Consider the following 19,203-nt stretch of genomic DNA (forward strand, 5'->3'; position numbering starts at 1 on the left):
GAAATGTTTATTGTTAAATTTAAAATACAAAACTTTTAGTCTCGACTCTTGCGAAAATCCTGTGTGGTTAAATATTTGTTTCTAGATTTGCTCCATAAACCTACTTGCCCTTCATTTTTCAAAGGAACACTGACCGACCACATTCACAACTGCTGTCTGCAGGGAATGGCTCAAAGTCACCGCCATGTCATCTGTCGCTCCCCCCTAGGCAGGCTCCGGAGAGTCAACAAGAAATTTTATTATTTATATCCATTCCTTTTAATTCTGTTATTAGCTCTCAAAGCCTTTAAATAGCAAATGTCAAATCACATGTAAATTGTTTGCGTGTTTAGCTCCAAGTTCCAGGCCAGGCTATTTCAAATTCGATACTTTGCAAACGACAGTAAAGGGGGTTGCTTAAAAATTGTTAAAAAACACTTTTCCCCATATAGCTTCTGACCAAAAATGTCTAAAACACGGGGCTCTAATTCCCACTTTAAACTAATTACAGTTGTTTTAGGCTAGAAGTGTCAAGTGAACATTACTTATCAAAAGGTCCTCGGGTCTTCCATTCGCCTTGAACATTACCTTACCACGTACACATCAAATGCTCTGGCCATCTGGAAAATTAAAAATATAAGGCATCCTCACCCTAGTCACCCGCACAAGCCTCAATAGAAAACTAAAGGATCTCGGGTGGTAGCTTACACTTACCTCTCTGGGCTTTAGCAAGAAGTTTACTTAAAAAGATTTACTTTCTGGCAAAATGTAGGTCATTCTTAAATGCAGCTTAAAACTCTGGGCATCTTTGAGGAAAAAATGATGTCACGAAATGTGTCACTGCTCATTTATTTCCTATATCACTAAATTCTAATTAAGACACTCCTGATATCGACTCCTCGTACAGCAGCGTTTACACCATTTGGGGCCGCAAACCCAGACGTGGCCCGCTGGTAAGCTCTAGCTAAAAAGCACCCGTCTTTCATTGGGCACCGACATTTTTCTCCTTCGAAGACAAATACTTTTCAGACCTCGCACCCCTCTTTACAAACCTGCGCGGGGCATTCGGGGGGAGGGGGAGGCAAGACTTTGGTGGGAGCTGCTTCTCTTCAGCAGAGCGAGGGTTGACTGGAAAGGCGCAGGCTGGGTGCTCGAGCAATTTCCTGCCGATTTCAAATTCCACTTGGAGCAGCGTGGAGAGGAAGTCGGACTTCTTTTCCAGGCGGAGCCTCCACGTAGGACTTGGGGGAGACCGCACTCGTGGGCCCGGGGCCGGGGCCGGCGAGGGCGCTCCTGGATCCCTGCGGGAGGCCGGCGGCCCAGCGCGGCCAGGCGGGCCAGGGAGAGGGGTGCCGGGAGCGGCAGGGCGCGCCGGACTCCGGAGAGGGGTCTGAGCCGGGAAGAACTCGCTCTCAGCGCTGCGGGATCCAGCCCCCGGGATGCCCTTGAACCCGCGGCGAGGAAGGCGGCCCGCTGAGCTCCGAGCGCCCCGCCGCCTCGGGCGGAGCCGGACATGGGCCTCGCGCGCTCCTCCGCCTCAGCCGGCGGAGAGGTCCGGTCCGCGGCGCGGCGCTGGGGGCCCCATCCGGTCCCTCGGGTCGGCGTCGCTGCGGGCAGCGCATCCCACCCAGAGACCTCGAGTCTGAAAGCGGAGACCGAGGGTCGCCTGCGGCAAAGCTCGGCTAGCACATCACTTTCCGATTTGGAGAAAATGTCACAGGAGAGGGGGAAAGGGGAAAAAAGGGGGGAGGGGAGGGAGAAAGAACCGTAAATTCGAGTTCGAGGAGGGTGAGGGCCCGACCTACGCGCGGCTCCAGGCGGCGCGGCGGCGGGGGCGCTCGGGCGAGGATTCCCGGTCTCGCAGCGCACCCTAGTGGCCGCCCTGCCCCTCGCCTGCTCCCCGCGACGCTCGCTGGGTCTCCCCAGCTCATTACAATCCGCAATATATTATTTCTTCCAAAGTATTGACAATGTGTGAGACTCCAGTAACCCCGGAGCTCTTGTCTGTAATCAGCACATTTATTCACATTTAGGGAGAAGAATCCGAATTAAATCCCCGTGACCCAGATTGGGTTACAGTGTCATTTTCCCTGGATCCTCTTTTAAATCCACTCCACACCGCTTCTCTGTCTATTACATGCTAATTTAATTTTACTGTGGACGATATTTTCAGCATTTGCTGAGGACAGTAAATTTTGTAGTTTATGTTATTTCACTTTTTATGACTTTTTAACACTTAATAAAATTTTATTAGAGCACTTTTGTGTTTACAAGGCCACAAAACTCTTGGCAGGTTGTCAGAAGTCCTTTTTATTATGATCCTACTGATATACTGCGAGTAATGAAATAATCATGTCCAGAAATGTATCAAAGGCCAGAGGGATTATCCCACTTAATAGCTCCACAGATGCGCCCAGAAGAATGCGGACACGCGGCAGGACGGGCTGAGAGGCGGCTGCAGGAAGGAGGCAGCCCCCCGCGTCCGTCTTTACCATTTCGGTTGCTTTTCTAAAAGGCTACAGGCAGGGTCATGTGACTTTCTGCGGTCTCAATTTAAAAAAAAAAAAAAGAGAGAGAGAGAATTTATTCTATTGCAAAATGTGCTTTTCTTTTTATTCTCCTTGTGTGGGCATTTAAGGCTGTTCTAGTGGCAGTGGGGCTGGCTCAGCATATCCGTGTCAGTCACTTTCTTCTCATTTCTAAGTGTACTTTTGTGCATTTAAGCAGCCGATGGTGACACTGGTGTTGATCGGTGCGACTTCTCTAGTCCACGCCCGAGAGAAGGCATGGGGAGGGGCCCAGGAGGACTCCATACGTTTTAAGGAACTGCCCCCCTCCTGCCAAACTGCACCTTTTGCTGTTGCTTTTTGTTTTGTTTCTCAAAACAGGGGAATAGTGACTTGAGGACTCTGCTTTCTGCCTTGTACCAAAGAACCACAGTATGCTGCTTTTATTTTATTTTGATTTTTTTTTTTGGCTAAGACTTCCTGAGGACAGATATTGCAGCTTTTTTTTTTTTTTAGAACTATTTCCTCTTTTAAATAGATATATGATCATTTAACACACTGGTGTTAAGTTCATTCTTGCTGCAAAAGAAGGCCATTGCACTTCCTGACCCTGAAGGCAAGGTGGGTGGCTTTGTTTTATAATCAAATTTTCTGTCTCCAGCTTCATATTTCTCTTTCTCTGTTATTTCCTAAGTCGTGTGCCAAAGTGATCAAAGAGATGAGGAATGGAACCGTAAATGGAGTGATTTTGAAAGGACTGTTGCTGTATTCAGAGCACGTGTTCTTCTAAACTTTGGCTTTGAGGGACTTTGGCAGTATTTTTCACAAGTGTGTGTGTGTGTGTGTGTGTGTGTGTGCGCGCGCGCGCGCGCGCACACACACACACGTGGGCATCCCCCGCACGCGCGTGTGTCTCATGTTCCAACACATCACATTTGGATTTGGTCCTCTGTGGTTGTTTGAAACAAGCCCTGGGAAGCGTGCCCCTCTCTCTGGATTGCCTCCACACCACACGTGTGTGCGCTTGGGTTCTGATATTCCTAAGGCTGCCCGCAAGAGCTCTTTGATTTCAACTTCAAGGGAGCAATTTGGTTCTTTTGTATGTCATGTGCTAATCGCGGGCAAAACTTAGTGCCTGCTCTAGTAGTCTACTGTGTGCACAGGATGCTCTAGGTTCTGAAAGGAGCGTCTGGAGGCTAGTACCCATCCCTTAAGAAAAATTCATGTCCTAAGACTATTTGGGCAGCCCTTTTTTTTTCTCTTTTTACAGAGTTTTCCATTTGCAAATGAGGCAGTTTTTCTTTTTTCTGACCCCTCTTGTTTAAATGATTTCTGTAATGTAGCTGAAGAACTACAAGAAAGTGACTTTAGGCTCCTTCCCTCATCCTGGGTGTTGTTGATGATTCGTAGTCTTTGCCTTTTACTGCAAGAGATGGGACAGAGAAGCGGCTTCAGATTTTAGCCCTCCAAATTTCATAGCATTGGACTTCAGGGAATTTTTACTTGAGGGAATTTATGCCCAAGAGGGATAAATTCAAGAGGAGCATATTAATTTTGATTCCACTATAAAGTGACAGTTCAATTTTATAAGTAATTTCTGCCCACCCAAGACAGTTTAAATAATACTTCAAAGGCTGTAATAGCCTTCAAGTTAGAAATCTCTTTTATTAGATTATGAAGTAAACCTCCCCTAAAGTAGATAGTTTTAATGCGTCAAAGTATGTTTATAATTCTTATTCAAAAGAGAGAGAAATTGCCTGAAATACGATAACTGATAACACACGACTTGGTCAATAGAGACCCTGTCTGGTGTCCACAGGGATTTTACAGCCCTTCTGAAGTCTTCAGAGCTGAAAGGAAAGAGTGAAGCCCCAATCCTATCACCTAGGGCATCCATCTTCGAATAGAGGAGCAAACAAACCAAACCAGAGACATGAACTTGTCCCCTCACATGACCAAGGACTGTCAGAAAGCAGTAAGGGACACGAGTTACGAGGACAGTTATAAGACCCCGGAACCACTTTGCTTGGGTCCAATTTCATTCTGCTGCTTATCACTGTGTGGCCTTGGACAAGTTATTTAACCTCCCTGTGCTTTGTTTCTTCATCTGTAAAGTGGGACTGATGCTAGGACCTCTCCCCTAGTTGTGCTGAAGGGTTAAAAGAGTTCATTTATCTGAAATGCTTCTGTGGTATCCATCACCTAGCACATGCTTGGCACATAGCAGATGTCAATGGGTATTTACTGGATGAGCGTTGACTGTTATTTCATGGAGTGCCCTGGTTGCTCCCGTGTGACTGGGCCAGTAACCAAGGCAGAGTGTCAACCTCAGGTCTGCACTTGACTCTACCAAGAATGGTCAGCACTCCAGGGAAGTTGTGTCCAGCTGCTCTTTGACTTCTTTGGTGGGTTTCTATATTGTCTCTCAATTAACAATTGGCTTATTTAGTTTCTGAGGAAAGAGAGTTCAAATTTTGGAAGGCAGTGCCCCGTACACAATGCTTTCTATAGAATTAACATAACTGATAAGATAATCTAATATATCAACACATATCAAATTACTGTGTATTATCATCTGTTATTCCATAAACGGCAGTTACAGGTACTGTGCTCAATTCTTTTATACATGATTTCAACTCATCCTCACACTGACCTTCACATGGGTAGTTATCACAATCCCTGTTTTACCAGTAGATATATGAAGCTCAGAGAAGTTGGCTGACTTTCCCAAAGGCACACAGCTAGTAAATGACAGATCTGGAAGCTCAACCCCAGTCTCTGGGAATGAAAATGTAGGCAGTTAGTCAACCACTGTTCTGCACTGCCGCCCAATTTTTACAGAACCTCTAATCAATTTGGTCATTTATGATTATTGTGTAAACAATCATAAAAATGGAAATGACGAAAGCTGGGACCCAGGCCCATAGTCTTGAGTCATCTGTGTCTTGTGCCGTGATTTGAATCTGGGGCTCAGGGGAGAAAGACACAGGCTTGTCTCCCAGGGCCTTGCCTACCTCCACAATTACAGCTAGCTGCTATTGGCAGATATTTGAAAAGGGTCAGAGATATTTGAAAAGGGTCAGAGGAGAAGTCAGGATTACTTTTTTTCCCCCTTTGGAAAAATCTGATTAAGCTGAATTTACCTGAAGTATTAAAACAACAGGTGAATGGAGTTGCATGGCCAGTGATTACAGACTGAGATGGCAGAGCTCAGACCCCTGGGTGGCAGAGTGCTTTTTCCTTTTCACCAAAAGTTCTCCATGGACTTTAAGGATACCATTCTCCTCAGACAGTTGACAGGTGTCGTACCCATTTCAGGGGATAAAGAAAAACTGAGACAATAAAAGCTTGGATCCACGTACAAGGTCACTTAATGGTGAGCAAAGGGGAGTGCGGGAGTGGTCTGCTTTACCCACATGACTCATTCTGCACCCTTGAGACAAATATGTGTAGACCCCAAAAGAGGTCATCAAAGAGCTCTCGAGTTGTCCTAGGGAATAGTCAACACCTTCTTATTAAAAATACATCCAAAGCTAAATTTCAAAAGTGGATAATGAAAAGATGAATGCCAATAGCAGCTAGCTGGGAAACGCTATACTTTTCTTGAGCAGAAAAGACTTAGTCTTGGGCTGGTGAGACTCCGCCACCACCAGAACAATTAGGATTCATTTTTAACTTGCGGCTTTGTGACTATTGATGCTGGGAGAATGGGAGGGAAAACAGAAGAAATGAGGTGTCTCCAAGGTACTCAGGACTCTGTAGAGCCCAAGCTCCCTGCATGCACAGACGATGCCAGCCTGGACTTGCTGCTGGGGACTCAAGGCCAAGCACCCAGGGCATTGCTGGGCAAGGGTTCTGTGTCTACCAGTCCTCTGAACGCTCAATTCACCTTTCTATCTCAGACTTTTCCTTTTTGAAAAAAGAAGTAATCATAATCGTAATTCACATTTATAGAATTTTAGAAATGAAGGCTCTATTTAGAGTTGGTTTTGAGCTCTTCACTTCAGCTCTTCACAGTCTGAACATTTAAAAAAATAGATGAATAACTTAATGTGTCTGGATGAATATTTGATAAGAATAAGAGAAAACTGAACAAGCAGCATTAGCTGCTGAATTAAACCCACTAAAATAAAAATGTAGCACAAGGTACAACAGAGCTGAGGTTGGAAATCCCTGGAAAGAGAGAATTGATGATACTCAAGCCATTTTGCCCCAGATAATTTTAAGCCATCAAAACTTTTAAGGACCTTGAGTCATCTTCTTCGGATTTGACTTGCTTTTCTTTCTGCATCTGTGAATTTGCCATGTTAAAGTTTATTGCTGTAACAGATTTTGAATGATAGTGCTTCTTTTTTGAAAAGGTCTGAGTACTTTTTGATTATTTGATGGAAAGAATGTACTCTTTTCCCTTCTTATGTATCTTTCAAACCAACTGCTCCAGTATAAATAAAATCTTGAAAAAATACATCTACCCTTTTTAAGCTGAGAGCAAACACTGTTCCATGAAAGTCATGTGATCGCTGAACGCCTGTTATGAATGAAATCGCTCTCAGCTCTAACACAGTCAGCTAGCCTGCAGATCAGACCTTATTCCTAAAGTTTCAGAATCTAGAATGAATGCAACCAGCAGCAATGTCAAAATGAAAAACCCGTGGCAACAAAGCAGTGAGCTGGGGCAGACTCTGAGGACAGGAAGCTGCTGGAATCTGGTTGCTAGGAGACACTCGTCTTTCTTTCACTGGCAGCAGGAAGATGTCCTTGAGCATGGCTTCCCCTGTGGTTGGCTTTGGACAAGCCGTGAATCAGTCTGTCTTCACTAGTGCCACCCTCCCAATAAGATCAACCAGCCCACAGTGCAGGTGACACGCAGCAATGACAGCTTCTGTTCTCTCAGAAAGTTTCTCACAATGCTCTGCCTTTCTGATGGACTCTTCTGAAATCAATAAGCATTTCATGTGTCTACTCTGGGTTATGAGGATATGGCAAAACTAGATCCCTGTATGGTGCTTATCACCTGTGAGAACTTTGCAATGTAAAAGTACACGAAACAGCCTACAAGCGCTATAGGATAAAAAGGATAGGATAATCCGTGACCAGGATTTAAAAGAGATTTCCTAGGAGAGGGAACTGGAGCTGGGAGGACTTGTTTAGGGAAGGGTGGCTCTGGAGAGCACTCTCGGAGGGTCTCAAAGGGTCCCGGAGGGCAGTGAACCTTGTCTTTTTTGCTCACAGAAGCATCCCCAGCACCTGGGACAGTGCTTGGCAGAGAGTACAATCTTAGTGTTCAAGGGCTGACTGCATGCGGGAGAACGGAGGGGCTGGGACCTGAGTGGTGGGAGCCTGGGGTGGGGGGGGCACTGTTCACGTTCTGGGAAAAAGCCCCTTGAAAGAACGTGAAATGAGGAAGGCTGGTCTTGCTGTATCAGAGCGTCGGTACCAGGCAGTGGTGAGAAATGAGACCGGCCAGAAAGGGGGCAGCCCACTTATGAAGGCTCTTCAAAACTCAACAGAAAATGGCTTACAAAATGAGGGCACTCCTGGGAGATGCTGAGCCTGGTAGAGATGGTTTACAAGTGCTCTTTCAAATGCATTATTTCTCAACTATGTGCAGTTTATTATATGCCAGTTATGACTCAAGGAAGCTATTGAAAACACATGATCTCATTAGCTGGCTGGTATTTGGTGAAATGCACCTGATGGTTAGTTCATTTTACCGAGCAGGAAGCTGAGAGGGACCCAGCGAGGCTCATGGCTTGCCCAAGTTCAGATGCTTCAGGCAGCAAGCCAAGACTTCTGGGTCTTCAGCCTTCACACACCTCATTTGCTCCTTTCTGGGAGCAGTTGTCTATTGAGGGGCTTGGGACAAGCCAGCCTGTGGTGGGGGAGGCCAGCTGGGAGGCGGTGACAAATGGCTGTTTACGAAGTGATCACAGTGCTGGCCTCGGGGATTGGGCGGGAAGACAGGAGAGCAGGTTTCTCTCTCAACTTTGCTGGCTTTGCCTTCCCTTCCCCAGCCCTTCTCCTTTTCTGCCAGGATCTTGACCCCTGAGGACAGTCCTGCTAAGCATCCTGTAGGTGGGCTCTGTGACGACTGTCACAGCAGCATGGGGCCCGCTTTGGGGCAGTACTGTACTGTCTGGGGAGGAAAGGACAACAGAACCTTCCCTCGGTTTTATTGAGATAGAATCCATGTATAACACTGTCTAAGTTTAAAGTGAACAACATAAGGCAAATTGCATATTACAAAATTATCACAATAAGATTCATTAACAGGAGTTTCCTGGTGGCCTAGCGGGTTAAGGATCTGGCTTTGTTACTGCTGTGGTGCAGGTTCTTTTCAATCCCTGGCCTGGGATAGTCTGCCTGCTGTGGGAGTGGCCAAAAAAAAAGATTCGGTAACATTCATCACCTCACATAGTTACAGTTTTTCCCCGCTGTGATGAGAACTTTAAAGAGCTACTCTCTTAGCAACTCTCCAACACACAGCGCAGTATTGTTAACTCACCATGCGGTACATTACATTCCTGGAACTTATGCAGCTTAGAGCTGTGAGTTTGTACCTTCTGACCATCTTCACCTAATTCCCACATGACCACCCCTTGCCTTGGGCAACCACACATCTGACCTCTGTTTCTATGAGTTTGGGTTTTTTCAGATTCCACATCTGAGATCATACCGCATTCGTTTTTCCTCTGTCTTATTTTACGTAGCATAATGCCCTCACAAGCAACACCTTTTGGATCTGAAACATGACATCTGTGGCACCTCTGGAAGAGGTGTGACTTAAAAAAGAATGAGATTTGGAAGCTGTAAAATATTACTAACATTTGGACTGCACTTGTGAATGCCGCATTTAAAGACACATTTAAAAGACCATCTTAGTAGGCTGCCAAACCTTGTTTTAAAAATATTAACCCGATTCTCACAGGTGTGAGTGAACAACACTTAGATTTTACTTGAAAATTAAATGGGAGGAATTCCTGTCGTGTGTGGCTCAGTGGTTAATGAACCCAACTAGTATCCATGAGGACTGGGTTCAATTCCTGGCCTTGCTGAGTGGGTTAAGGATCTGGCATTGCCGTGAGCTGTGGTGTAGACTGCAGATGTGGCTTGGATCTGGCATTGCCGTGGGCTGTGGCGTAGATCACAGACATGGCTCGGATCCTCCATTGCTGTGGCTGTGGTGCAGGCCAGAGGCTACAGCTCTGATTCGACCCTTAGGGGAAACTCCATGTGCCACAGGTGCAGCCCTGAAAAGACAAAAAAAAAAAAAAAAGAAAAGAAAAAGAAAAAAAATTAAATGTCCTCAAATAGAAGCAATCATACCATGTGAGGGAGGCCATATAGTGGGCTTCAGAAGCAGATGACTGAAGCTGGAATCCATATTCCACCATTTACAAGGTGTTCATTAATCTCTGTAAGCCTCAGTTTCTTATCTGTAAAGTGGGAATGCATCCTACTTAACAGGTTTGTGTGGCAATTAAATAACGAACTGAATATGAGGAAATGAGTACAGTACCAGCGATCACCTGGTGGGTAGTAGCCACTTCTGTCACCACATCATCAGCTCACCACCCTCATGAACAGCATTTGCAAAACCCCTCTGTCCTAGCCAATGGCATTAGAGAAAAGCAGCCTGGCTTCCTTTAGCTTTTAGTCTCTCCCAAGACAGATTATATTCCTAATGCTACAGCGTCAATAATTTTTCCCTTTCATACCTCCTTCAGCAGCCTCCCCGGCGCATCCCCCACCCCCCGCCACCAACTTGCTCATCTAGAGCTAGTCAGCAAATGATGCAGAAGAGTTTCTTGTTTGTTAAGGGAATATATGAAATGAAGGGCATCACATGCAAAGTTTATTTTCTCTTACTGTTTCCAGTAAGGATTCTTTCTTGGTGATTGGTAAGTGTGTTGAGTAACAGGCGTGACTCGGCACAGGTGTTTCTGTGAGGTCAGGTCCTAGGCCATCAACCCACTCATTTCGAAATCCCTTTTCATTATATTCCAGAGCGACCAGCTAGAAAAGGTAAACTAGTTCTCTGTGGAAGACAGCCAAGTTGGCAGGATTTTTTTCCTCTGAGTTCTGCTCCCGTCTCCTGTAGGGCCTGGCTAGATTGACTTGTTGTTCCAACCAATGAGCCTTACCTGAAGTTTCTGTGACAGAGCCCACAGCTCAATACGCCTTCCATCCCCAATGTGCTCAGCCAGCTGCTGTGGAAAGAAGAGGCTTGACCATCTCCGTCCCTCCACTGAGTCTTCCTAGCCTACCAGTCATGTTGCTGCCGAACCCCAGTTTGCATCACGAGTATAGATAAGGTGTAGAAGGGCAGGATTAAGCAGGTGAACACATGATAAATTAGAATAGGATTTTTTTTTTTTTTTTTGTCTTTTAGGGCCGGACCCATGGCATATGGAGCTTCCCAGGCCAGGAGTCAAATGGGAGCTGTAGCCACTGGTCTACACCACAGCCATAGCAACGCCAGTTCCAAGCTGCGCCTGCAACCTACACCACAGCTCACGGCAACTTGGGATCCTTAACCCACTGAACAAGGCCAGGGATTGAACCTGCGTCCTCATGGAAGCTAGTCAGATTTGTTTCCACTGCGCTACGAGGGGAACACCTGGAATAGGATTTTTTTTAAGCCAGTGAGGAGAATAAGAAGTCGGCCAGAGTGAAAGGCAATTTGGAGCCAGTAAGATCTATCTTCCTCAGGGGTATTACACCAATACCTGGAAAAAAGAGATCTCTTCTTCTTTTTGGCTGCACCTACCACATATGGAAATTCCCTGGCAAGGGATCAAATCTGAGCTGCAGCTGTGACTGCACTGGATCCTTAACCCATTGCACCACAGTGGGGGCTCCAAGAGGTCTCTTCTTAACAACAGAGTCAGATATATACCTACCCTTTAATATTTAGTCATACTTTAAAGTCATACTTGAAAATTTTTAAGTATTGGGTTTGCATTTTCCCGTATTACCAGAAGTGCTTTTTCGCAGTCTACCAAGAACACTAGTTCTAACAGTAATCTTGAACAAGTTCTAAGATCCTGGCAACCTGACAACTCTAGCTGCTCCATCATCTGAAGTTCTGACTGCCATGGCAGCACCTAGTTTCAGGCCGATGCTGAGGCCAGTTACTGCCACCAGGTTTGTCTTGTGCCATCTCACCAGGGGATCTGGCTCTACATTTCTTTGCATGAACTCAGCCCAAGAGTGTAATCCTAAAGGAATATCAGACCTGTATCTGAGAAACATTTTTTTTAAAGAATCATTTGCCTACCCATCCATCCATCCATCCATCCATCCATCCAACCATTCATACAACTCTTCAACAAATATCTTCACATAGGCTCTATATTCCAAAAGGCAGGAACCTTGTCTGTCTTCTTGATCACTTTATCTCCAAAACTTAGCCCATGTCCGACAGCATAACCACTGAAGCAATGTTTGTTCAATAAATGATCAGTTATCAAATGCCCACAATGTATTGGAACTGGAGGTATTGATATGACAAAACACAGCTCCTTTCTTCTTAGTATTCATAATTCTTTTTCAGCATGGCTTTGTACCTCATTGGAAAAATAGATTCCAAGGCTGCTAATGCTCTTTTTATATTCAATTGACTGGCCGTTTCAATAATTGACTGTGTAATGCACTAAAACAGATGCAAAATTCCCTTCAGAGACAAATGAGGGGGAAAAAAAATAACCAGCTTCACATCAGACAGATTCTCATCATTTCTTCCTAAAGTGCACAGCACCTCGTCACTAATGATTGTAGGAGACTTTGGGGACACTGATCTTAATGACGGCACCATTTCCTACAGGTCTTGTTAGTTCCTAAAACCATCTGTAAGAAGTTATTGTGTTTGGCTTTCTTAAGCCGTATTTTTAAAGCACGACATTTAATTAGTGCTTGTTAAGATTTGCCAGTGCTATGGCCACTTCTCTCACCCCTGCTGTTTCTTCTTGGTCAGCATCTTTTCTGGAAGTGTTGTTTCCGGGAAAGGGCATGAGATGCTTCTCTGTTTGCAGAACTGCTGTGTGTATCCACATGAGGCCGGCCTGATGGAGACCCAGGGGCCTGTCAGACTGGCTGTGCAGAAAGGGCCTCCGTGTTCCCAGCCGCTCCTTGGAAAGACCTCTGGTTTTGACATTTTTAGCTGAGACCTCAAAATGGGTTTGGGACGACTATGGGTAGCCCTAGAGAAGAATGTCACAAAAGGGAAATGTATTTGAAGTATTAAATCTAAACACCTTTGGAAAAATTTCATAAAGTCGGAATTTTCTTGAAAGGATATCATTTTCAGTTGCTCTAAGAGATTCTGCGAAAACTGCAAAACAATGCATGGGCTGAAAAATCCACCGGTACTCACTAAAATAATAAATATGCTGAATATACGTCTTTATTTTCGTAAATACTTAATACCATGAATTTAATTCAATTAATGTACTTAAAAATTCAAACCATTTTTTACAAAATAAGACAATGCAGAATTTTCACCAGAATCTTTTATCCATATTTGGATTAGAATGGCTTGATATCTGTAGTGGTTGATGTATCACAAGTGCATGTCAAATCTAGTTCTACAAAAAAAGTATTTCAAGACAATACAATGTGGACTCTGTGAAAATGAAGAAATATGTGAATCTAGATGTGTTAAGAAATGTTATATAATCTACTAAGAATTTATTTACACCCCTCTCCTTCATCCCAAACATCTGTTGAAGGAACACAAAGTTTCATGCTGGTTATGGCTTAAATGATAATTAAATTCCCTTTCTCTTTGAATTGTCATGTGCTTTTTTAAGGTAATCCTTAATTAAAGAGGACATTCAATAAATGTATACACGCTTAGCCAAATTGTTAAATCTCCACATTCCCTAAGTAATGTCTATTGGAATCCCTTTTGCCTCGGTAACCTAAACATTTAAATATACTGAAGGCTTCAGTGAAGGATTAGCATTTGGTGCTAGGTGTAAAAACATTTCCTGTTGGGCCCTCCACCATTAACAAGCTTTTTGTGAGGGAAGGGGGGTGGGCAGGCGAGGGGGAGAAGATGAGGGAGAAGTTGGCCAACTCTTGACAGCTGAAGTCTTGATCAGTCACAGCAGCGTTTGTGGTTCTTGCTCATGGCCGGTGGTGTAGGTTTTTATTTGTCTACCATTCTCTGCTGTGATGCGGAGGTCTTGCTGGGAATTAGAGCAGCCGGGCCAGACCCTGGCTGTCGGTTACCATCACCTCCCCGGCCCTGAGGTTGTTGCCGGGTGCCCTGGGTCCCTTTGAGCGGACTACCCTGATACAGGACGTTTCAGGCCATTGCTGTGAGCAAGAGTCCGTTCCTGGCTTTAGTCTCGTTGGAAACAAGATTTATGAAATGAGGAGGGGTATCTATTTTGCTGGAAGGGCGGCTGTTTTCATCGTCGGCCTTGGGTTTAACGATACAGCAGTTTCCTCTGCAGCCCGGACAACTCACTCTTTGAACACAGAGAGAAATAGTGCATCAGAAAATTATTTTCATGGTGTTGCCATGTTTACTGTTTCCTGTTGTCTTTGCCTGAAAGTGTTTTAACAAAAATTAGGGTTGAGCATAAAAACATTTGAGCCAGGGGATGAAAGGAGTTGTTATTACGTTTCCTTTCCAGGTTAACATGGTCGCCTTTGATTTAAGCGCTATAGACTTGGGACAGGATATGACACCAATTAAAAACATGAAACTTAATTTTTGGACTAAACAATCACATACTCTTTCTTCTGATATCTGGTGGAGGGTTACTGACATGACATTTATTTCACAACCACAACCCTACATTTATTGGGTTGGCTTGATTTAAGATACATGGGGGCAACTAAAATTGTGCACGGAAAAGTCTAGCAACGTCTTCAAAACTGTAAAGCAGCTGTTATAAAAGGGAACACAGTCTTCCTGGTGACTGTCGTACAAGGTCAAGAACACAAGCAAACTGGCTCCCTGAGCTCCAGACCTATTCATCTTGGTTGGAGGCAGATTTTAATTTAAGAGCTACATTTCAAAACAAATCAGTTGATTTTATCTCATAAAGGACAGCAGGGAAACATTTAACCAATAACCTCTCCTTAGCCTTACATTTATTTTTTTAGTTTTTATTTTTTGTTCTTTAGGGCCGCACCCGCCGCAGCATATGGAAGTTCCCAGGCTAGGGGTCAAATCGGAGCTGTAGCTGCCCCGCCTACGCCACAGCCACAGCCACGTGGGATCCAAGCCGCGTCTTCGGCCTACACCACAGCTCACAGCAACGCTGGATACATAACCCACTGAACGAGGCCAGGAATCGAACCCACATCCTCATGGATACTAATCAGATTTGCTTCTGCTGAGCCACCATGGGAACTCCCTAGCCTTACATTTAAACTTCATTTTTTCACAAGAGTTTTAGTATTTGTTGAAAATCAACTGCAAATAGTAATAACATAATGCCCTATGAATCATTACAAATATGAAAAGTAATGCACTCTACTTGAGTATCGATATGTTTAAATGATAAAGCTGAATATTTGTGCTTAATTTCAATGCAAAAAATAAAGTGAACACATGCGAATTTAAGTAGTTAGGTCAACCTCCCCTTTTTTTCACCTGGGCCACTCTAGCCAGTGATCCTGTGAAGAAAGTATTAGTGGTTTCAACTCAGTCCCAGGTGGCCTATGTCACATACTGCATAACCTGCTGGTGGGTCCTCCAGGGCTATTTCTATTTATAGACAGTAGCCTTTTATAATTCTGTCGGGGGCAGTTGTGGAGAGGGCACATACCCTGTTTTAATCTACTTATTATGCACTTGAAAATACTGGAAACATTTACAGAAAGAAGTCAAGTTAAATTTGTAAGACCTTTTCATGAGTTCAAATAAATTCGAGCTTACAGCTCTATACCAAGTGCTCAAGTCATTATGTTTGAAAGAAAAGTCACTCACAACTTCAACTCCATGTGGAAAATTACCAAACACTGCAGTTTTTCTAACCACGAAAATCCTCATTTCCCATGTGCAATTGGTTAGCTCCTCACCGCGTCCCCAAGGAGTCTGTGTGAGTCTGAAACACTGCAGAAAAATGAGAATTTCCACACTTAAATGCAGCCAAGGCAGCATTTTTAATGATTAAAAATAAGAGCAGAAGTGGAAAAGGAAGGGACCATGGGTTCTTGTTTTATTTTTTTTTCTTTCCTCCCATAAAAAAATGAGAGTGTGGGGGTTCCCAGGTGAGAGTCAAATGTGGGCCTGCATTTAATTTTTATGGGACTTTTTTTTTAAACAAGAAAAAAATACCAACTCTCTTAAATTTCCTCACTCTCAGTTGCACGCCGTGAACGTTAAAATGAAAGGAGGCATCAAGGCCAAATTCACCGTACAGCTTTTGTGAGCTGTTAGAAGCGATTCTCAGGATCTGGGCTTTTATTCAGGTTTGCTTTCCCTCTCAGCCTGAGTGTGCATTTTTGACAAGTTCTTTCTATCCCTAGCTTGAATGTACGCAGCCGATGCTTTCACACACACACACACAGAGGTTTTATGTATTTAAAGAAAATGAAAATCTTTAGTCCCTTGGTAACAATATTTTAAAAAGCAGCTCGATATTTGGATCAGCAAGTAGACTACTTTCAAAGACAACTCTCATGGGCACAATGTGTTAACTGTTTTCCGTGCCACCATTTCATCGTGTGCGAACAGACAGCAAAATGGTGGTTCCAGCATTTGGTTGTATGAGGGCTCTTTCGCAGACAGCCTTCCCTCTCAGATCGCAGAACCAGTTTGAAGAGCGATAGAAAAGCCAGATTGCTCAGGCCGGGGACGGATTCAATAAAACATACACACAGATCTTCCTCTGCTCACTGCTTTGCAGATGCTCAAGCAAAATTTGAGATACGTACGATACAAAGAGAGCACGCCCTGGTTAAAATAAAAAATGCAGCAGAAATGATAGTTCAGTTAAACACGGAATTCCTTGGTGTTGGTAAATGCAGATGTTATTCATAGACCCTCCAATGTCACCGTTAGTAATCTACCTTGAGAAAAGACCCAAAACGGGGTTAGCATAGCGAATGTGAATGTTTCACTTGTGAATAAATGATCTTTCCAGATCAAGGTTGAGGTCACTGGCAAGCTAGTCTAGGTGAGCTCATTCCACAGTTATTTGCACATGCAAATCAGGCTTCTAAATTTTTCTTACCTTACTGTCTTTTGTTCATGAAAAGATCTTTGATGGATCTCTTAAAATAAAAATGTTGAAATAATTGAACAATGTAATAATTGAACTTTGCTAATAGTATTCATTTAGGAGTAGCTCCTAAACAGAACCAAAAGTAAGATAGATTATGACTTACCCTTCACTGGACCTCAAATCGAAGAGAGATGAATCTGACTGAGAGAAGAACTTGACATTACCCTGTATTGCCTACGGCTGAATCACCACTCTCTTTTGTCTGAAGGAAAACATTTTCTTCTCAATGAGGTGTATATTTTAAAGAAATATACTGAAGAAAACTGAGGCTCATAGCATTTTTTTTTTTTTACTGTTTGACCAAAGTTTACAAATATTTGAGATTATAAAAGCGACAGTGCTACATAAAACAGACCTGCAGCAACACTGTTTACGGCACACACAACAGTATTATTTTCTGTTTGGTGTGCAGAAATTGTAAATAGGAAAGGGTATAAAGCTATTAAATCTAGTAGCAAGAGGACTCTTAAGGCAAGGTTTATTATACTAATGCATGGAAAAGCTTTACTTTTTTATCTGTGGGTATTAAATTTTCGTGTTTGCAACACTATTTTTAACTCTGGAGCCATATATCTGGTAGCATCTTGGAGAAAAAGGAAATGGACAGATGTCCATAAACAAAGGGCTCCACCTGGTGGTAGAAGGTATGAAATGGTGATGAAGAGAACTAATGCTGCGAAGGGAAAACAGATGCCAGGGCAGCTTCTGTGTGTGTGTTTCTTGTAATAAACACATTTGAAGGAAAAAGAATGACACAATTCCCCAAATTTGGATTTCGATGTTGATGTAGCTTTATAGCTAATATCATTGAATTTCTTCTTTCAAATTCAGTCCTCACAATACATTTATAAATGCACCCATCAGAACAGACGTTTACATGGGGCCCTGACAAATATGAAGCAAAATAGAAGGCAAACTATCCACATCCTCTGAACGTCTGACTATTAAGCAGAATACCAACTAGTAGATTTAACAAAGAAAGCATTTGTTCCAACCCAAGGGTGTTCCTTGGGTGACTTTGTGGCTCACCTAATTAGGAAGGACTGGAAAGGAGGTGGTGCAGAATTCAAACAGGGGAGGGAAGAAATAATTTCAAATCCATGACTAAGAAACAGAAAATTGCTCATTTTAAAATGGCATTTGTGGCTGAAATGTTGAAGCATTTGAATCTACATATTGTGACTCTTCCACCTTTTCAAACTCTAAAATTAGACCAGGAATTACATATACCAAATGCTATGCAAAATGTAAAATAGGCATGCCATTTATGGCTCTCTACGTAAGGTGGAAATTAAATCTTCAGCCTCCAATAAAATTGTATTTCTGTAATAAAACTGCTGCACCTTGACACTAGACTACATTGAATCCCAAATTAAACACCCCATTTACTGTACTGTAACAAGTAAAAGAGTTTGCTACACTGAACAATATTACATACAGAAAAAGGTAGTATATTTTTCTCTGTAGAGTCAACCAAAAACAGACTCATTCCCCACATCCTCTTTCTTAGAACACACCATATTTTGATGACGGTAATTTTTAAGGTTTGTCTGTCATTGTTAAAATGCCTACTTCTTCCTTAATTACACAAACCTGTATAGGTGGGTAGGTCTAAAAAAGTCCATCAAGTAGGATATTTACTACAACGCTTTTACTACAAAGCACTTCATGGATAGCTCAGCCCCATAAGCAGAAACGGCCGGTGTGCTGAAGGCTGGGTACATTTCCTTATGCATCATACATAATGGAGATGCTTTTCGATACAACTGACATGCTCCGTATCCACTTAGGCGGCACACACGGGGTACCACGGCATAAATACACAAAGGTTTTAAACTTAGCGTCTGTTAATACAGGTTATGCATGTATCTCACACAGTGTTGATTTAGAAGAATCAGACTGGATATTGTCTTAAGCAGGCAAAGACTGTAGGTGTTTTGTTTTGTTTTGTTTTGTTTTTTTTCTCCTCACGAAGCTATGGCCAAGCCAACAAGGCCTTCTGGCATTTGTGAAGGGGCTTTATGAGAAGTTAAAATCTACACAGGGTGAAGCATAGAGAACGATGAATACTAACGTTGCTGCTTCTTAACCATCTAAAGTGCAGGCGAGCCGGGGGATGCTGTCTCCGCGTCTCCGCAGTCCTCCCGCCGGCCCCGCGGAGCCACCCTCTAGTGGACGGAAGAGGAAATTGCCTCTCCTGGCGCTGCTCTTCATTTAATAAACACGCTCCCCTCCCCCTCTCTCAGGAGATGGTGGATATTATTAACCTTCAAGCACGATTCAGCGAGATGAATGTTAATCGTGAAGGGATTTCTAATCAAGTTTAATGGTGTAGGACAGAGAGAAGTTGTGTTAGCAGTTTCAATCCTGCTGGAAATGCTAATTGTTAGGTTTCCTATGATAGGTGAGGATAATATGAAAATGGCAACAGCTGTAGTATTTCCATTTAGAAGTTGTTGCCTATAATT

General features: G+C 43.4%; 1 long non-coding RNA gene across 1 annotated transcript; it reads right to left on the reverse strand.

Annotated features, from left to right (window-relative positions):
• Positions 1-12,920: 12,920 nt before the first annotated feature.
• On the reverse strand, positions 12,921-16,957 carry LOC125122233 (uncharacterized). Its single transcript, XR_007133734.1, has 4 exons — positions 16,839-16,957; positions 16,685-16,724; positions 15,436-15,561; positions 12,921-13,963 (listed from the first exon to the last, which is right to left on the reverse strand). It is a non-coding gene; the product is annotated as an uncharacterized LOC125122233 (long non-coding RNA).
• Between the last annotated feature and the right edge of the window lie 2,246 nt (positions 16,958-19,203).

This window comes from Phacochoerus africanus, chromosome 3, assembly GCF_016906955.1.
Source record: "Phacochoerus africanus isolate WHEZ1 chromosome 3, ROS_Pafr_v1, whole genome shotgun sequence".
Classification (NCBI taxonomy): domain Eukaryota; kingdom Metazoa; phylum Chordata; class Mammalia; order Artiodactyla; family Suidae; genus Phacochoerus; species Phacochoerus africanus.